The 15,657-nt window shown below is 44.8% G+C and overlaps 1 protein-coding gene and 1 non-coding gene across 8 annotated transcripts in view; one reads left to right on the top strand and one right to left on the bottom strand.

Annotated features, from left to right (window-relative positions):
* Prosap (SH3 and multiple ankyrin repeat domains prosap) overlaps window positions 1-15,657 on the top strand; it is a 170,643-nt gene that overhangs the window by 72,238 nt on the left and 82,748 nt on the right. The gene's annotated exons all lie outside the window — the stretch shown is intronic.
* Window positions 9,782-9,854, bottom strand: TRNAN-GUU (transfer RNA asparagine (anticodon GUU)). The gene has a single exon. It is a non-coding gene; the product is annotated as a tRNA-Asn (tRNA).

Below are 15,657 nucleotides of genomic sequence, written 5' to 3'. Positions count from 1 at the left end.
GCGTTAAAGTGCAAGGACCTTTTTCTCTCTTCTAGAGCGAGCCATTGGAAATCGAACGCTACAGAGGAAGAGCCTCTGCTTCTGCTCCAGAAATCGTCCTCCTCGGAGCTATGGCTCTTTTTCCCCTCGCAGCCCTTTTGTGATTTACACACACGGCTTTCGTCCAACGGCCGAGGCGATTGGATTAATCGAACCGATGTGCAGTGGGTGTTTTATTGCCAAAGGGACGTAGCAAATTATTAAGCAAACGCTACGGTCGAGAGGGTGTAAAGACGTGGCAATAGAAGATGCTCGTACAAAAATGCAAAAGCAGACATGTAATTAAGTATATGTAACAGAATATGAAAGAAAAAAGAAAGGGAAAAAACAGTCGTCCGAGCAACTATGATTTCTAAATCACTTTTCGGGCAGAGTGTCATCGTGCGAAGGCTTGGAGCGGTCCCAAAGCATCGAAAGTACAAGCGCGATGACACATCGAGCACGAGCTCAAAGGGGCCCTCCCATTGTCAGCTTGTAGGAGGTATATACATATACGGACGCCCGCAAGACGAAAGAGAGCGGCCTCCGAAAACCGGTCCCCCCTTTGGTAATTGCAGGGTCTCCGATGCCTCCTCGCACACGTATAATATATAGTACACACTCGCACTGGCCCACAACAACGTACGTACCCACGGGGCAGACGCGTATATATGTATACACATGCATCCCGCGAGCGAATCTCTCTCTTTCGCCGCCTCCTCTTCTTCTCTCGACGTACATGTATATATAATATGTGCACTGCATAATATAACGTGTGGAAGAAAGGCCCATCACCGACCACCCGAGACGATACCGAACTACCGAACGTGCACACAACCCTCCCCCATACTCCCGTGCGGCTCTTTTTATTTTTACTCCTCCTCCTCCGCTCGCTCGCTCCTTTCTTTTGGTGCTGCTTTTCGGCCGTACATACGCGTGTATATACCTATATAACGGCTTGAGTTACTTATGGGCCCTTCCCCTCCTCATCGACGGCCGAGCAAACCGATGATTAGGGGAAGCGCGCCATCGAAAGGTTCTCGCCCTCTCGTGTATACGGTATAACACACGTAGTGGATGAATTCGCGTACGCACTCCCTACGCGAGGGAATTACTTGGGAGCCCCTCCTTTATGTTTTTTTTTTTTTTTTTTTTTTGGACAACCAAATTTCACGCTCCCTTGTGTTGCTGCTTCCCGGTATCGCTCGTAATTTGCACGGGGGGGATGATCTTTTACCGAGATTTTCTTTTTCGGGAATGCAATTTACCGGGGAAAAAGGTAATAAATAAAAAAAAAAAAAAATCTAATTGCAAACGATCAAACCAATTTTTTTTAAGTATATTGAAACTCGCGCCACGGAAAAAGTGGCAGTAGTAAAAACGCCAATTAGTCAGCCAATGGTGCGATAATCTGATTCGTGTCCCACCCCCTGCGACGCCGCCCTCGAGATCTCCTGTACTTATCTCAACGCTGAGGGCACTTTGGTCTCGAATTTCGCGAATAATGTTCTTCTCGCTCACACGCCCCCCCTCGAAAAGTGTACCCTTCGAGGAGAGCCATACGTGCTCGCGTTTATCACTAAAAATTCCGGACGGTGCGATAATCCCGAGGGACGGGGTGCCAGAAGAATTTTTTGTGTAGACTTTGGAGCTGCACGTATATTTTTGATAGAGAAACCAAACCCTTACAAACGAGAGCACGTATCGTTTTATTGGCAAAAACAATTTGAAACTTGTGTGAGTAAGTTGTAAAAAGGCACTATGGAAAGACAAATTCCTCAAAGTGCAAAGCTTCCGAAGTCAAGACACACTCGTCCAAACGCATAAAACAAAAGTTCCATGATGTGTACACAGCAAGAGCGGAAAATACGCAAAAAAAAAAAAAAAAAAAAAAAAAAAGGAAAAAACTAGCATCGAGAACAGTAGGCTCTCTGTATCTCTACAGCGCGCGCGCATACACGAGAGGGAAGAGAGAAGAATCGCGAAAATCAGATAATTATTTAGATAATCTCGGTGAGGTGAGTAAGGACTAGCCTTGGACGGACGTGCGAAATGCATGCATAATGCATAAACCGGAGAAAGAAAGAAAGAAGGAGGAAAGAAGACAAGGCCCTCGCGGAATCCAGGCGCACTTTTCATTCTCTCTCGCTCTCCGTGTGCACATATATATTCCTCCTTCGCTTTCTACATCTTATCTCCTCCTCCTTTTCCCTCTCTAATTTTTTTTTTTTTTTCTCACTCCATCTCTTCGTTTTTTCTCCAGCGTCGGCCGGGCTCCTTTCTTTCCCGCGCTGCGCATCCCCGTATAGATACTAGTACGGCATATATAGGGTATCGGCGTGACCTGCCGGCCCTTTGCATGTATATGCACGCGCTTCTCCGTGTATATGTATATGCTGCCTCTGTTTGACTCGACTTTTGTTCCTCGCCACGGGATCTGTCTGCGGTTGTATCGGAGGACTGTCGATGCACGTTTTTCATCATGATCCCCCCCCCTCCTTGCACCCAAACAGATTTAGAGCGATTCGCTGAAGAGGGGACCCCCTTAATTTCGCCAGCGTATAGGTAACGCGGTGACGAGGTTCACGGCTCGATCCGACACCGCCTGCTTATTAAGCTCATCTGCTTTTGCCGCCAAAGTTATTGGGGAGCGGCTTAAGGGAGCTATCGGAGATGATTCTCGGAGATCGGTCTTTTTGGGCCCGCCGCGTTATTAAATTCTCCTCCCGAATCATTTTTGCCTCAATATAGGGCCTTGGTTTATTGAATTTAAATCATTCGATTCGACCAAAGTCATCTCACCCATGTATATATATATGTATATATATGTATATATGATTCCTTCTGTCAATGGAACGTGTTACAATTGTTTGAGGACTTTTGTATACCTGCACCATATCCAATGCTGTAACTTCTATTTTTCTCGGTGCGTACACGTGTGTCATTATAATACTACACTTATTCGCTACACGAAATGAAGGAAAAACTGAACATGTTTCTCTGCCATCCACGGCTGCGTGTATAGAACCTCCCACGAAAATCATTCTCACGCGAGGGAGAGAGAGAGAACAGCAGAGTTGTACGCGGTAATGGTATAGCGTGGATTTTCAGGCGCGATCGCTTTTACATAATGCATAAGCACAAAGTTATGCGAACCGAGTCGCTTTATTTTGCCTCGTTATATCACTGGCACTGCTGTTTTCCGTTTCTTCTCTGTTCAACGGCCGCGCGTACATCCCACACGTGTGTGTGTGTGTGTGCTCTCTTTTATTTTTATTTTTTAACTCGTTGTATAGGGTACACGTCTTTTGTTCCGAAGGAAATTTTGATTAACGCGAGAGGATGATTGGGTTTGATTAAAACTCAACTTGTTGAGAGTAAATTTTTTTTTCCCCATCTAGAAAAGTTTGCAAATTTATTTTCGAATCCCTATAGGATTAAGCACTCCGCCGTTCGCAAGTGAAATATATTGTTATATACTTCCCCCTCCCGTTGAATCTCGCTCCCCACCGGTTTAATCCTCGGAGGTAAGTCAGTGGCTCTTGGCTAACACTTCGGAAAGTTAGTTCTCTAATCCGGTGTACGGGAGTTAGCCGAGGTTCGACGCGTCGATATATTGGTTAAGCGCGAAATATTAATCAGCCCCTGCGTCGATATTTATTTATATTTTAGTTGAAAACTCGCGGTTCTTCAAGGAATATAAAAAAATGTTTTTTATCTGTTTAGACTTTTTGCTCTGGTGAAAACGCGCCACCCAAAACTAAAAGGTACATACCATTTGGTATCTCGGTTATTGGTGAAGACGCGCCGACAAACTCCCACATTTGTCGGAGAACCGTAAAACAAAGGAACGTCCCGTCGCATAAATCGCGCCTAATTACTCTGTCGGCCAATTAACCGAGAGAGCAGCTCTCTAGCGACGAATTGACATCGTTCTCGGACCGCAAAGTTGGGGGAGAAACAAAACAGAGAGGGACCCGCGTGACCTTTGGAACAATACGCGGATGCGGGGCAGACGATAGCCTCCATTGTCGGCCAAACGTGAACTCCACACGCTTCCTCTCTCTCCTTCTCGCGTATACGAGTATACCGTAGCTGCTAAAGAAAGACGTCAACGGCACCGCGTCAAGTGACAATTTTCCTTCTCCCCCCTTCTTGCAACTCGACACCGTGTAAAAATTGCGCGCACGACCCATTTGTCACTTAGTCGAATCGGCGCGCCCGTAAAAGTACATTTACATCGCTTCGGCAGGTACTCAATATATACACAGGTAACTCCGGGACATGATAATCACATGTGAGAGCCTTCAATTATCATTTCATATGCACTCCGTTGCAAAAGACGCCCTGCCCCCCTGTACACACTCTTGAAATTCCCAGTGGACGCCTTTTGCGGTATTATATATACTTAGGCGCGTGGTGCGCGGGGCGTGAACTCATTATCATGCATCATTTGCGCTCAAGTGGGAGAGCAAAAGGTGCACGTATACAACGTATGAAACAAACACGTGTAAGGTACGCCGACGCTATTGTGTACACACACGCGTGAAAAAAAAAAAAAAAAAAAAAAAAAAAGAGAATGGAATTTCGACACAGCGGCTGTCGAACGCAATTATTTCACGCGCGTTGAATCGTATCTGACGGCTCGTATGCTCTCTGCCAGCCACTGTTTTTTCGCAGCTGCTGTTTCCATTGTCCTTTAGTTATCCTTTCCTTCCACAATCGGTGAGTCCACGGAATTTTTGCTTACCATTAGGGATTACACCGCAGGGGTATAGATATTCCGTCGTAACTTTAAAAATAGTGAGATGAAAAAAAAAAAAAAAAAAAAAATGTTACGCAAAAATCAAATTGTAATGATGTTGCGAGCTTCGTACCTAACATTTGTGTGATTTCTCCAATCACCAGTCCAAAGTGCAAATCGAGTGATTAACTAATCACCAGAAGGAAAAAAATGAGATGACAATTAAAAAGTCAAAATTTCACTCATACGAGAGAGAAAAAAGAAATTTCCCAGTGATGAGGCAGTAACAATGAGATGTTCATGTGAACGCCTTTAAAAAAAAAAAAGAAAAAAAAGAAAAAAATGCCTTCTCAGCAATCACTTTGAATTTCCCCTATCGTCAATCGGAAATTTCAAAAGCCCCTCGCAGCTCGAAGGAAAAGCAACTCGGCAATCAAACGAAACTTCTCCTGCTCGAGTTTCGATGTACAATCAGCATCAGGCAGCGGCGGTGGTAGCGCTTCACGAGTACACACACACACACACACACACACTGCATGTTCCGGCTCCGGCAGTCACTTATCTCCCGAGTCCCGTCTGCTTTCCCGTCAATTCGAGATGCAAATCTTCCTCCCCCCGCGGCTAACTCGATGCCAGTGTTTTCGACCCGAGAGTCTTGCTTTGCACGTGTACATATACCCACTCGAGAGCTGTACAGGGTAAGAAAATATGGAGGGGCTGCGAAAAATTTGCCATTTGCATGTCGAGGAAGCCCAACGATCGGACGATGAAACACTGGTACAACAATGCGAATTCCGTGAATAAGTGATATCGGGAGTAGCTTTCTCGAGTGACGGCACGGCCGTACATGGGAAAAGTCGATCGTTTTGGGTACGTGCACACGTTAGACGGCTATTGTGGAAAATCCAGTGGGAACCTATTGCTCGTGCGAAACGTTTGATCGACGGATGGCTGTCGCTCGTTGTTTTTTCATTGCAAAAACAAACGCCGAAACAATCGGAGTCGTTGGAGATTTAAACGGGGGGAGGGGAAAAAAAAAACCATCTTTCCCTCCCCCACTCCTTGCTCTGGTGCGATTTCCAAGTGCGCACTCGTGGCCCCTTGAAAAACGGGAACGCCGACCGGTCGATCCGTCCTAAGCTCTTTCCTCGCGCGGCCCTAGAACGAAAGTATAGGCACAGGTGAAGGGGAACTGTAAGAGAAAGAAAAAAAAAAAAAAAAAAAATGAGCGACCCGAATACGAGTCGCGCGACGATATGGGCACCTTATTCCCGAGCCGCTGGCAATCAAGGGGGATTTTTGCTGAGCTTAGCCGCCACTGGCCTACATAATATAATATATCCTTCCTTCTATATCGTTCGAATTTCATTTCAATGGAGGATTTTCAACATGTGGGACGTTTCCTCGAGATGCTCCACTTGCGAGATGAGGAAGTATTTCTGGATGTTATATTCTTCACGCAGGATGGCGGACGAGCTTGGTAGGAGTGGACGGAGTCGTATATATATATATATATATCTCCTCTTTGGGACTCTTACAAAATTGAGGTATCCTTGGCGGGTCGCGAGAGGTTACCTATACTCCTCGAGAGCAATAATAGACGAGAAACGTGACCTCGTATACGACAATAGGTGACCCTCGAGTGCACATCGTGCGCCAACCGTGTAATTTAATACAGCCGCACGAATGTAAAAAAACAAAAAATTACATCACACGGTCTGCACTTATCACCGAGCACATCCGACGTGACGGCCTGTAAATTTCACATTGGCGCCTCGTAGCGATTGACTAAACTGTCGATGAAAAAACTCTTCGTGACTCTTCCACGGTCAAAAGATGTGTATCTGGGTATACCCTAACCGGTGAATAATTTATACGGGACACGCTTGGAGCTCCGTATAGGAGGACGCATCCGTGGCACGGATCTTTCAATTTCACGGCGACCCGGAAACAAACCAAGTGCCGAAGGGGGGGGGGCGCGAGGAAGATGACGACGAGGCAGCAGGAAAAAGTTTACCCGGAGCGTGAGAGAAAATGGAGGATAATTCGAGGAAGAGAAAGAGCCGATTGATTGATTGATTAATGGAGGCATCGCGGGTAACACGCAATAAAATGCAAGGAGCGATGCGAGGAATGCACATACAACCACCGGATTCCTCCTTTCGGGTAAGTGTACGAGAACAAACTCGTTTTTGAGATGAAACGCCCGAACTGATAGAGTTTGCACGAGTTGGAATAAACGAGGATATGAAGATATATATATAATGTATACATAGGAAGGAGGTTTGGAAAAGCGCGCATAGAGAGAGAAAGAGACTATACTTGTATACACAACATGGCAAGATCAGAGCGTACCATCTGCAAGTAGCAGTGCTTAAACAATTACGAGGAGGCCCAGTGAGGGAATAACGCTGCCAAGAGATCCGTGGCTCGGGAGGGGTGGAGAGCATATCGCTGATTATTACGGTGCATCGGCGAGGGCTCTAATTGAAAGTGCACGCTCGGGCGTACATGGCGAGGGGTACGGTGTGATGCGCCTGGATTACACGCAAGCTCGAGTACATTATATGTATACCGACTACATCGTATGTACATGCTTGGTTTTTGTCTTCAAGTCACTCTGGTGTAATTGTTTCGGTGCTCGAGATGTTTACTATTACGCGGTTTTTTTTTTTTTTTTCACGGGAGTAATTGTAAGATTACACGTTTTCGAGAGCTGGTAATTGATGATTTTGGCATCCACGGAGTGCGAAATGATGCGAAATGATACTCCGATGTAAACAAAGTGGGTTTTCGTTGGGATTTACTTTTTTTTTTACAGCAAACCAGCTGAGCTCATGGGTAAGAGAGACAAAGAATGGAAAATAGGTGTATACAGGGAGAGAAGGTTCACGTGGACCGAAAATCTCGTTTAGCTTTGGGGATCTGGTGTCTCAACTCTAAAAGGGCCTATACTGCGACGTGGGCGTTGCTGTACACACACACACCCCCCGAATCCCCTTTAACCCTTTTATGGATGTGTTTTGGCGTGGTCTGGTTTTATTGGCTTTTGGCTCCTTGGGCAAGTAATAAGATCTCCATTTCCAAGAGTTGTTTTTCAGTAATTAGAATTTTCGGGCTTCCCGAGCGACTCATCGGTCGGTAGATAAAACTGCACGAGGTAGCCGCTTCCTGTTTGACGGAAGGCGTCTCTTTAAAAGTTTTTGTACGGGTGTATCGGTGGGTTGTACGAAAAATCTTCTTCCTCATCCTAGTCCAACTCTTTGCACATCTCTCACGCTTGTTCCATCGCATCCGTCTGCCAACAACGGGGGATCGATGCGGAATGAAAGGAAAATCAAAAAAAAACGAAAAAAATCAACTTGCTGCCTGTCGATGACGTCAAGTGTATTGTATACACACTCTGCTCGGTTCATCCGTGGCAACAAAGTCGATCGATCGGAAAGATCCGCACTCTGTTGCTGGTGGACCTTTTGTGCATGTATACACAGAAAGGGAGTGCGATATGATCTCTTTACTCGGGGCACTTGGGTAACATTTATTTTTCCTTCTACCTGTTTTCTCGCGCGTCACGGGCCGACCAGGTGTTTTGTTTTTGTCCCATTGTCCGGAAGTTTGTATTGAATCGCTCTAAAAATAATATTAAAAAAAAAAAAAAAAAAAAAAACACTATCCTTTGTTACTTTGGTAGAATCTTCTATCTATTTTTGTTGAAAAAAAGGGCGCACTTTTGAATGAGCGATTAAAAAACAAAAAAAAAAAAAAAGAGATCAACCCCGCCTCGTCCTGAAATTCCTCCTTCAAAGAGCGAGCCCAATAAAAATGTTCCCATCCCCGGAAATCGATGGTAAAATCCGCCAAAATCGAGCAATCGGCAGAGGGATGAGAAAAAAAGGGCACAAGTCATCATCGCATCAGCTCAGCCGAGCGTCGTACACTTTCCTGCTCGCAGCGCAAATTTCGCCCCTCTCCGCCCCTACCTCACTCTCCTCCGTTCCTCTGAATAGCACCAAGCAACACACCGGATCAATAGTATGGTCCAGAGCACCACCACCACCGGCGCTGCTCTGCGCCATCGTATATATATATATACTCCGACCCCCAACGATGGAAAGGAAAACAAAGTACCCGCAGAGTACCAAACAGGGTGGGATGAATTTTCATTAGCGAGTCGCGGGATGCCTCAATTATCATCCGACTGTCGACACAGGAGGACCATTTTTGTCGACCAAAGATGCTTGTTTGGCACGTTACGTTGGAATTTCCACATATAGTGAGAGCCTTTTAAACTCTTTGCTTGTAAGCCAAATTAAGATTTCATTTAATCCAACTCGAGTGCGTATAATATAAACGTGCAAATTTGAGTCGCGACGAACGTAATCATTGATCAAACTGTACAAATACACACGTTAACGAGCAGTAAATAATATTACTATGAGCTGTACGTGTATGAGCAGATAAGAATCTGGCTGATTACATAATGACTTGTTCCATATAAGCGATAAGAATTTTCCTTGTCCGATTATGCGTGAAGGAAGCGAGAGATGGAGAGGAGACCAAATCTTATCTGGGCTACCGTAGGTACACGACGAGGGTGATCGTATACGCGACCGAGCCGATGATCATCGCTCGAGAATTCAGCACAGCATCGGCATGTATATAGGTACGCGGTGGTGGAAGCTTACTCGCTATTAATCATAAACCGGCGTCGGCGTCCGCCACACATGGATGCCCTTCCTCCCGCTGGTATCTCTCGTCCTCCCTCGAGATTTCAGCCCCGGGCGAGGGTTGTACACGCGAGCTGATGACGCTAAATGGGGCTGCTCTCGGCTACTGCTGATACTGTGACTCTGGAGGAAGTGGGGAGCCTATATACACGGAAGATGAATTTTTCAACGGACGCTTGATGATTAATTGTGCCAAGACGATGATGATGAAAATATTTTTTTTCCGAGGGGAATAAAGGTTGTAAACGATGGTAAACAATAAAAAAAAAAAAAAATAAAATAAAATATTAATCGCCCCCGGGTGGGCTCGAACCACCAACCTTTCGGTTAACAGCCGAACGCGCTAGCCATTGCGCCACGGAGGCTTCGGGCGTCGGAGGCGAAGTGAGAAAACTGGAGGAAAAAAATTTTTTTCGAACTTTTGTCTTCGACTGAATGAATTACATTAATGTACCGAGACTTTTATCATTTATTTTTTTTCATCGACCAAACAAACAATTAATTTTCTCTCCCCTCCGACTATTTTTTTTTTACTTCACCCCATCGCCGAAAGACATTATACTCGGAGGGGGAGGAGAAGATATGGTCCTCAAGATCGGAAGGCTGAGATGGAAATTCGAAAATCAACGCAGCCCAGTCCCCTCGAATTATCGACGAGGCGAGCCCTTCGAGACGCAGTACACATTATACACGAGCTGGGAGCTTTCGACGGGAAAATCGACGCCCCGGCCTAGAGCTTTCGAAGCGAAGCACGGCCGCTGATTAAAACCGAGGGACCGCACGTACAGACCGACCGCGCCGGCAAGACGCTCGTTCATCGAAGCAATAAACGAGCTCGAAAGCGCTTTGAGCTTTTAAGCGGTGATGTTTCTCCCTGGGAGCTTGCGATGCCGAGACAAATTGACGAGAGTCCCCCGTTTGTTGAGATTTTTCGGGTTTACGGGTGTGGGTCCTGGAAGACGCGCAAGAGTATAGTTGCAAAAGCTCGTAAAAAAAACAAGTCCTTGTTACATCCAGTACGTGTATTTCTCGGGATTTTTCTTTATAGGTACAGCTTAATAGCGTCCGTTCCCTTTCGTTTCGTACGTCTAAATCCCGTGCTCCGCTGCTCTCTTTTGTTTTATTTTACGATGGGAGCAACAAGACGAGCCAAACAGACTACCAGCACGAGGCCTACTTATCCCTCTTCTGAGTCTCGTTTTCCCCGGTTTTTACCATTCGCTATCTTTCTTGCTTACTCTACGAGCCCTCTTGCCTTACCGGTGATCCCATTACTAAATACCTTACACGTTCGTGTGGATGTGTAATAAAGATAGCGACGGTGCATTTGTTGGAAAATGAATTTGTCTATTTCACCGTACGTGCGTGCGCGCGTACGTGTCTGTGGGTGTGTGTGTTACCTGTTTTTAACACGCACGCGATTCACGTGTATTTCTTACTCGAATTTTTTTTTTTTGTGAGACAGACTTTTATTTTATTTTCCACCCTTTTGCATTTTTCACCATACTTACGAGCGTTGAATCATGTGTGCTAAAAGATCATCGCAAGTAGGCTATTTACAATTGTATTTTTCATTTACTTGTTTTATTTATTATTCTTTTTTTTTTTTTTTTTTTTTTTTTTTTTTTTTTTTTTTTTTTTTTTTTTTTTTTTTTCACTCAATCGATAATCCAATTATCATTGGTTGATCGTGGAGTGGTTCATTAAAACAGTTGGTGCATTTACATTGTTATGTTTTGTTTGGAAACTCGATACATGAACAAAACAGCGTAATTGTATTATTTTACATGTTTTTCGTGGCAAAAAATTATCGTTTACCGAATAAATATTGGGAATCCCGCTTTTATGAAGATACATGTGTGCCTTTTTTTTATTTGTTCCAAACATAAAAATACTCCAACATTTATTTATCTGTACATTATTATTTTGTTGAATGTCGATAATCATTTGCGAGGCAATAGAAAAAAAAAGCTTTTTTGAACTTACAGAAGAATATGATGTATATTTTTTAATGCCCAGCATTTAATATATTCTAACGCCTTCCAAAACTAAAGTACCACTGCGAGCAATCATACATTTCCGGTCTGAGCAAACCAAGAGGCCTCTTCACCGCGCGGCTCATCGATCTTTCGAAATACTTAACTAGCGAAACACAGTTATTAAATCGAAAAAGGTCGGAAATCAAAGGCTACGAAGCTCGACGCCTTTCAAAGACCTCTCTGCACCTCCCACGTACCCCGACAACACTGTAAATTTAATATACCTCCATTCACGATGCCTCAAGAGAACTGGTCATAACTATATATTTTACATGCCACCGAACTGCTTCGAAGCTCGTCGCGTAATTTGCAGTATCTTTCTTATGGCAAATTGTTTAGTTTGATAATTAACGCTAGCTGGACTGGGGCTGAGCTTAAATTTTACAAGAATTTGTCACGAGAGATAACTGTTACTCTAAAAAATTTTACTTTATCTCGATAAATAGACCGTACTGTGTAGGTACATGTCGTGAGCAACCAAAGCGCGATGAGCAGAAATTTTTTGCCTGATTAAAATAAAAAAAAAAAAAAAATTCCTTGGAACGAAAGTTACTCCAACGTATTTGTTTTGAGAATCGTTCAACATTACTCGAATCGATTCATCAAAACGACCAATGGCGATCGTTTCGCATACACAATCAATCATCCCATGACGTTCGAAGAAAAAGACACCGACTTTTCACTTTCATCTCTGGCCCAATTTTGCCATCCCCTCCTCGATGCAGCCCATGTATATATTTTTGCTCTTCCCCCCCCCTCCCATGGCTTATCTCTGCACTTTGGTTGCAAGCCGGCCGAGGTAATTTTTCGCCCAACGCCCGTGTACACCCGCTCGAAAGCCGATTCCCGGCACTCGGATAGCTGGCAGGGAGAAAAAGAGAGCCGCCACCCGATAATGAACATTATTTCACCCGAGAAGCCGGGGGACTCGCTCTGCGTTCTTGGAACGAAAAGGCGTGCACAAAGTGTCGAAGGAGAGGAAAAAAAAAAAAAAAAAAACAAACCAACGAGACGAGGTGCGAACGGACGCTATAAACCGAGCGGCATTTTTTTTTGCGCGCTGATAAGGGGACCGAGATATACGCGTTGCCGCCGTCCCTATTTTTCCCTCCTGCGCGCTATTTTTACGAGCCGTGTACATTTGGCTCTTGAAAACGTGTCTCTTTGGATATGGCTAACATTTCTCACGTTGCTTTTTTTTTTTTTTATTCTGTTTCAGGTGAGTCTTCAACAGAGCCGAGAGCAAGCCACAAATCGCATCAGGTAAAAAATCGTGGTTGTCGCGAATCCCCGCAGCACCAAAAAACGACCGCATGAAAAAAAAAGTCGACAATTCGGTGGCGTTACAGCGGTTATATCCCGGCAAGCGCTGTAGGTACCAGGGAGTTAATTTATCACCACAAACTTTATTCTCCCTTTTGGCATGAAAAGCACCGCAGTCGTATTATTCAGCCACCACGAGTTGTTTAACGAGCTGCCAAAGCCCGGCGGAGACGGCTCCAATGAAAATAAGCTCGTGGATGCGACGCACTCTGGAGTTGTTCGAGAGGAAAGCTGGACGTCTTTTTGTGTTCGCGTAATTAGGAAGTTTTCACTTTGTTGGGGGAAATCGGTTTTGCCGGTCCTTACTTTGTGCGGGATTCTCTCGAGCACAACGCAGTACTGCGGCTCGTCTTGATTTTTATTTTTATTCTATCCTTGAAATCAAACGTATTTTTATTCGTCAATCGAGTAGTGGCAAAAAACGGATGAGAAACAAAAAATCTGTTATTCAAACACGTGCTCGTGTTAGTCGTTTGCGAGTCAATTAAATAATGCCATTTTTTACCCCAATCTTTAAACTCTTTCCATTTGTGTCAACAACAAGTTGTAGACACCAAGGACGTAGTAAAGCTCCGACATTAGCGAACGCAAAATTAAAAGAAAGGGAAAAAATTGGTATACTTGCTAAGTAGTTTCGTCTCCTCCCAGCTTAATTAAAAACCAGGAAGGAGAACGACCCTTTCCTCTTTTTTTTTTTTTTTTTTTTTTTTATCTGCAGTTCGAGATTTTAAAAGGATTCCACGTCGTAGACGATGGCACGTGAAAGAGGGGCAAGTTGAAGCTTTTAAAATGAGGCAAAAAAGATTTTAGGGAGAGAGCAATTAACGCGAAGAAACCGGTGAAAGCTCTGATTGTCGTTGGGAGGCGGGAGCTTTCCAATATTTCTGTCATCTTCCGATTTTCCTTTGATCAAAAATAGGGGGGTTGCGGCAATATTGTTTTTCCGCTTCCCTTGAATACTAATCAGCTCGGAGATGTTGAAATATTCTCTGCGAGCCCGTGTCAAAAACAGCCATAAATACTGGAGCAACGGCACAAACAAAAATTAACAAAGACGTAAGTCTATAGAAATAGGAAAAAAAAGCTAGTAGGGGGGATTTAACAAATTGGAGAGGAGAAAAAATTGAAAAGGAGGCCTCTCGCAACGAGTCCATTGGAGGTCGTGCAATTAGGGAAGCCGGCCAAATGTAGTTCCAGAGCCAAGCTCGGGAGGTTCCACGTAGGAAAACGAACGAAAGGACGGAGCAAATGAATGGTACAGCCGGCTCTAATTCACACGAGCTCGTGCACCTATATATATATACACATAGCTGTGCTTATCGCAATGAAATGCAAATGCCCTTTCTTTTAACTTTTGGATGGTTCGTTTTTTAAAGCTGGTTTCAAAAAAGCTCCTCACTCACCGCACTCTCCGTACCATACGTAAACGTTCGTAGTTGAAAAAAATGGGTTCGTGAATGATGTGAGAAAAAATGAAAATTGAAATAGCAAAGTCGTTCAATGAAAAGAAAACGACACCTGAGTGACGAAAAGCTCGATTTCCTACCTCAACGTAATCGTCAGCGTAACAAAAGTCCCATGAGCGAGACCCGATATTTTCCAGTCTTTGACGAGGACAACGCCAGTTGGACCAGCATCCCAAAGGTCCTATCGCTATTCTCCCTCTCGGGTAATAAAGAAATTTTTTCCCGATCGGCTCTTTCTCTCTCCTGCGACTTTTCCATGCATCTGCCGGCGTTCCTTATCTGCCATCCTCCATCTTCCTTTGGGTACTTGGACCCAACGGCCGCAAAGGGACACGTTGTATATATACATGCAGCGAGAGACCCCGAGATACGGCTATCGGCTTGTTTTCCCACTCGCGCGCGCACACGCCCGTGGCATTCGTGGGCCCCCAAGGACATGCCTGCGGCACCAAAGAGAGAGAGAGAGAGAGATTCTTGTTGCAGATTCCACATCGGGTAAAAGAGAGAGAGGATGCATATCTCGCGAGTATATCAGAGTCAGTGTGGCAGCGGGGTGTCCCCCGTCCTCTCTCTCTCTCTCTCGCGGTTTTACTCTCGCTCGCGTGTAAGTACGCGCGCTCTCGGCTAATTTTTTCCCGAGTCAAGAGGATTCCAAGGGGTTGTACTATCCGCCGAGGACCTCACGTGTATGTGTATGCTCCGTACCTTACGTCTTTCTCTTTCTCTCGTGGTATTTCTTTTCCTTCTTTTTCGTTGTTGTTGCTGAAGAAGAAGAGGCATGTCCGTAAGTGTTGTGCCTACACATCCGGACAGCCGAGGATAAGCATTGTCCTGGCAAACAAATTTGCCGTCACTCCTCTCGTAGTGCCTATCTTCCACTCTCTCTCTCTCTCTCTCTCTGGCCGTTTGTGTCTTTTTTCCTTATTCTCGTGTCTCTTGCGTTCACCAAGTTACCATTAATTTTCATTTAATTTACCGTGGGCGAAGCAAAAAAATCATCAATAAAAGACAGGAAGGAAGAAACGTTATGTGTATATATATATATGTACGGAGGGAAAAGGCAACAGCTGTAATTTTCATGTTATCGCATTCGACCTTTTCTTCCCTCTTAATATTCCCGAGAACGCGTGCGTGAAGCAGTTTGCAGTGCAGGCACGTTGTTCCGTACGGGGTGAGGAGGGGCCACTCGCACTTGCGTTGCTTATTGCTTGCCGGTCAGGTGTATACTTAAACACATATATACATACACATTATCACGCTGCACGCACATGTGGTATCTCGCGCGTATCGAAATCACACCGAAAAAGGGTATACATCGGGGAAATGCCTGATGCTTCTGT

Source organism: Copidosoma floridanum, unplaced genomic scaffold, assembly GCF_036245765.1.
Source record: "Copidosoma floridanum isolate Cflo_tuat_1 unplaced genomic scaffold, Cflo_Japanese_pri ptg000007l, whole genome shotgun sequence".
Classification (NCBI taxonomy): Eukaryota; Metazoa; Arthropoda; class Insecta; order Hymenoptera; family Encyrtidae; genus Copidosoma; species Copidosoma floridanum.
The sequence above is the reverse complement of the archived record's forward strand: the minus strand, read 5'-3'. Positions and strand labels throughout refer to the sequence as shown.